This window comes from Bos javanicus, chromosome 3, assembly GCF_032452875.1.
Source record: "Bos javanicus breed banteng chromosome 3, ARS-OSU_banteng_1.0, whole genome shotgun sequence".
NCBI lineage: Eukaryota > Metazoa > Chordata > Mammalia > Artiodactyla > Bovidae > Bos > Bos javanicus.
Window position 1 is genome coordinate 82530984 of NC_083870.1, and position 5482 is coordinate 82536465.

General features: G+C 42.1%; 1 pseudogene; it reads right to left on the minus strand.

The window, feature by feature from the left end:
* Nucleotides 1–723: 723 nt before the first annotated feature.
* On the minus strand, nt 724–1651 carry LOC133245213 (small ribosomal subunit protein uS2-like; annotated as a pseudogene).
* Between the last annotated feature and the right edge of the window lie 3831 nt (nt 1652–5482).

Consider the following 5482-nt stretch of genomic DNA (forward strand, 5'->3'; position numbering starts at 1 on the left):
AGCGTTGGGTTCCAACACTGATTCTTTCCTTTAGTAGTCGTATGGTTTTTGACCAACTCAATTAATTTCCCTGAGACTTAGTTTCTTTATTTGTCAAATGGGCATGATAATATTAACAGGACTTGTCTTACAGGATAATTGTGACGCTGGAGATCAAATATATGTGATTGGGTATTGTTTGTGTTACTTCAGTCTGTGAAAGGCCATGCTGTTACAGGCCCTGAAGATATCTGATATTATTCGGGGGGCTAATCTTTGAGTATATTGTCTTGCTGTTGTATTTGGAAGGGACGGGGGAAGCGAGAAGCCTGCTGAGGACACACATTTTGGATTTAGGTAGGCCTGGATTTGGATCTGGGTTGTGGTAATTACCAGTTGTACAAACAAGCAGGTTGTTTAATCACTTTGAACTTCAACCTCTTCACTTGAAAAAACGAGTAATCATATCATCTTATAGAGGCTTTTGAGACTTACCTGAAGTAATATATGTAAGGCATGGCAGCGATTTTAAAAATATTTGTTCTCCGTAAAACATTGCTACAGAATGTCCCAAAGCTGATGATATGTGTCACTGTATTCGTATTTGTGCTCTTAGCATTTAGCATTACCTTCGCATAGTAGGAACTAAAACAATGTTTGCTGGACTGAATGGGCCCTTTAGTTGCCTAATATAAACACATTACAACCAACATTGTTTTGTCTTGTTTTGAAAGAAACTGCTGTTTATTTTCTATCCACCTTATTTCTTTTCTGCGTAAGAGCCTGGAGAAGGGCAGCTGAGGACCACTCAGTGGTTGTTCCTACCCATTCAGTCACCTGAGCAGTGGGAGCTGCAGACCAGTCCACAGTGGTGGCTGAGGTCTCCTGTCTTCTGCAGGACCCGCTGGGCAGGCACACTGGTGCCTGTGCCTTCAGACCCGTCTGCAACCTCAGGTGAAGGTGGGAGCTGGAGCGGTCCATTCATCCTGACATTCCTCCTTGTGGCCTTCTCAGCACATCCTGCTCATTCTTTTCCATCTCTCCAGCCCCTCTGTAGAAGCAGAGGTGAGGCGTGACCTCCAACAGGTGTGCACCCAGGATGGTACCATGTGCATGCAGAACTTACTGGGCAGCATCCATCTCCTCAGACCCACTGAGTGAGCTTCCTTCTTGCTGCAAGGATGTCAGTGTCCACAAGGCACAGAGGAGAATCTGTGTACAGGGCACAGTAGTCGGTGGGTTAACACACAACACCTCCAAGAGAGGCTGGTTGTCAGCCCTGGGATCGGTGACCATCAGAAGAAGCAGCCCCTGGAAGCTGCCAGGGTTTGGTTAGTGAAGGTTCTGGGAGTGAAGCAGGCAGCAGGGGGGGTGGCTGCAGTGGCAGCAGCAAACTTCAGCACAGCCCTCTGGCCTATGTTCCTGAAGGATGTGACACTGGTCAGCTGGTTTTTAAACAAGATGGCGCAAGCCATCTGCAGAAGCTTCTCCCAGGCCCCCTTCAGATCTAGAACGTAGACACCATCTCTTTTCCTTTAGCAGATGCACTCTTCCATTTGGAAGTCACGGTTGGTGCCACCTAAGTGGGTTCCTGCTGCTTGGAATTTGAGGACATCCTCCCCCTTCATCTGTAGGACATCAAGGGCTCTGGACATTGTGAATGTTTCCCTTTAAGTTATTATGGAAACCCAGGACAGCACCATCTGGACCCCTCTCTGGGTAGTGCAGAGTGGCACACCCAAAGTTCCACTGCTATCATACCTACTGTTCTGTGGCTGGAAGCCCTACAAAATAAAATGTTAAGGGAATTTTATGCTGAGTAAAACCCCCAGGCTTAGGTACCAGTGTGCCTAAGACCTCAAATTTCTTTCTGGCTCTCAGTATGAAAGTCATGATTATTTCCCTTGCGTCATCCTCCGCATGTGGCTTTTCATCTTACATTCTGGCTTTGCTCCAGGAGACGACATGCTGCCTTATGCCAGGGACCTAGTGAAAGGTCACACCCAGAATGGCCAGGCTGAGAGGAGCTCACTAAACAGTGTGGGTCCCTGACTGCATTCTTTGGTGCTCCACCTCAGTGGGGTAAAAGCAAGAGTGAAAAATTCCAAAGGGGCCTAAAATTTAGAGTTTGGTCTAATAGTATAACTAGAAGGTTTTTTTTTTTTTTTTTTTTGGCTCTGAATTGCTGTAACCAGGAGTGAGTAAGTTTCTGTCATTTCCCCACCAAATGAAAAATGGAATTTATGATGAATGGTTGTTAAATAGAGTGATCTGGACTTATTCTTTCCAGCCTAGTGAGACCCATCCCAACCTTTTACAGACAGTTTCTTAATAGACAGTATGAGAAACCTCAGTGTCCTCTGGAGGTTTTTATAAATGGATGCCAACCCAGCTTTTATTAAACTGGGTTTATATATGTTATCCTTGCCCATCTTGACATACCTCTTCCAGACTCCGCTTGAGCAAGGACAAAATGAGTTGAGGGTTCTTCTGCTGCTGATGCTGAGCTTGAGTGTTTTGTTGTTGTCGCTTCAACTTCATCATTTTTCATATTGTCCCTGAATTTGTTGAAGTTTCTCCCTTTCTCCATTTTTTTTCCATCCCTACATAGATTATGTCTAATGTGGTTGATGTTCACCTCAATCCAACTCAAAGTACTAAAGCAAACATCTATTGAGCACCTGATCAATACAAGGCATGGTGGTGCTGTTTTCTAAAGCTTCAACATGGAATCTTGAGAGCTGTAGCATTCAACACTGTAGCCATTACCCACACGTAGCTATCGAAATTTAATTAATTAAAATTTAATGAAATTGAAATTGAACTAGCCATATTTCAAGTGCTCCACAGCTATATACGGGTAGTAGCTACTGTATTAGACAACTCAGATTTCCATTCCTGTGGAAAGTTCTACTGGACAGTGCTGTTACAAAGATTACAAACATAGCCTCTGGAGCAAATTCATCTTTATAATTCTCAGTTTCTTCATCTGTAAAATGGAACTAATAATAGCAGCTACCTAACAGGGTATTTGTGAGGCTTGAAATAAGACGAGGTATTTAGAGACTTAGCACATTGCCTGGCTGATAGAAGGCCTCTATGGGCGGACCTCGGGGAAAGGGAGGTTGCAGAATACACGATGTTCAAGTAGTGGCTGAATCCAGTGGCTGAAATAGGATAGAAAATAATTTCCCTTTGAGTTAAAAATCTGGAGGTAGACAATCCAGTATCAGTATGGCGTGTTCCAATGGGCAGGATGAGGCGTGCGTCTGCTGTCTGTTCAGGTTCCAGAAGCTTCCTCCTGACATTTTCACTTGTGTCCTATTGGCCCAAATTGTCATCTGGCCACATCTAGCTGTAAAGGAAACTGGGAAATAATTTTTTTATCTGGGAAACTGTGTTTCCAGCTAAAATTTTTATTGCTGATAGAAGAAGGGAAAAATGGATATCAGAAGACACTAGCAGTTTCTAGTCTCTAGACTGAAGCCAGAGTACAGAAGTGTTTAATGCAGTCTAAGGAGTTTGTGCTTTATTGCTTGGGCTCTGTGGAGCTGTTGATATTCTCAGTGTAGAGGGTCAATAGAATTAGAGGCTGTTCATGGTAATGGACTCTGACGTGGTTCCTTATACCAGCAATATTCTCCCCAGCAATATTCAGAAACTTTCAAGAACAGTTACTTTCAATTAAAAAATTTCCCTCTTCATCTTCCAACATTCTTTCCTACTCTGCCTCCTTTTTAAGTAAGGGGAAAGGTAGCCTGAAGGGAGGAAATGTGAGCATGCAACCCTTCCACCCGGTAGTCTCCTTTAGACTTCCGCCACGTTATCACTTCCTCCAGGCCCTCTCAAAAAGGGCTGAGAACCACAATGAAAGCCCGTGCAAAGCAAGGAAGACCCAGGGCAGCCAAAAATAAATCAATAAATAACAGCAACAAAAAAAGGCTGAGAGTGGAAACTAGTTCTTCTTCCTAGAGGGTGGGGAGTACTGAATAGAGGGAGGTGGTGTCTTTTTGTTATCAAGACAGTGTATGCTCTCTCTGAGCACTTGTGTTTACCTCGGACACTGCACTATTGATGGTGTGCCCTGCTGCATTCTAAGCAGCTTGAGGACAGCATTCAGGTCTCACCTGAGTCCATAGCCTCTGCAATTAACACAGTGCCTAGGGCAAGGCATATATAAGGTTACGGAATGTCTGGATAAATGCTGAGCCCATGAATGCTGTCTAGATTGCATTAGCCTTAAAGCAGTTGTACTCTAGCTGAAATCCTCATACAATCGATTATTGTTGAGTTTCTGGTGAAAGCATTTCAGGAAAAGGCTAAGAGAAAGATTTGGGTAAGGTAAAGACAATTGTGTCCTCCTGGAATGTGATTCTTTTCAGAGAACATCGGACAGTGTAACAATCAGATAGGCCAAATAGTTTGTATTAAACCCTGAAAGAAGTCCTTCTTTTCTTTCTTTGCCTTTGTCATTTTAGGCACTGGTTTACCAACAGTTCAGTCGCTCAGTTGTGTCCAACTCTTTGTGACCCCATGGACTGCAGCATGCCAGGCCTTACTAAGACAATAAAAAATATACTAAATTTGTGTGCTTATAAGATGTATCCTTAGGTAAGCCACTCCAATGAGATTTTTAAATCAATGAATATTTATTGTCTGTGTGAAGCACTATGGTAGGGGCCATAAGGACTAGAAATAGATAAATAAAAGAACCAGTCCTTGCTTTCAAAGAATTTACAAACACTGCTAGGTTGTAGGAATCTAAATATGGTTGACTAAGCCCCACAAGGGGCTTACAATATGGTATGAAAAGCAGGCAGATAAACATGACTACATGTACTATGATTTAGTGTTTGAACCTTTCTCAGGGCCAAAGGTACATATTTTGGTTAAAAATTTAAAGAAATTGTCCATTTGAGATATTGTAAAATCTGTAGACACCTTCTAGTTACTAGTATGTAAACTGTTTTTGGAGAATTTTGTATTTTAGGAGTGGCAGGGATATGATATGCAACTGGAGGTGGGGGGCAAAAAAAAGAGGGTTGGTCATTTCGAAGTGACATTAAATTATCTTTTGACACCAGCTGTATCTTTTTTACAAAAGAAAATGGAAACAACTGTGTCCTTGACCTTCAAAAAGAAATTGACTTACCTAGCTTAACTATTCAAACAAACAACTGTGTACTCTCTTCAATTCCTATGATGATTTTGATTTACTGTAAATGACTGAATTTAATGAACTAAATTATGCTATTTAAATGCATTTTGTGAATGGTATTGTAGTTTGTTACAAAGCATTATGTCTATGCTAAATTGTGCTGTAAATGATATGGTATGGAACATATGTGCTGTATTCATAATTTAACTGTGGCTATGGAGTGCCTTCTTGGATAGGACATACTGAAAAAGGAGCCTTTATTTACCTGGTGAAATGAAGGTGATATCTCAGCAAATCACTAGGTCTTACTGACCTTGGCAGAATTACAGTGCTAATATTTTCACA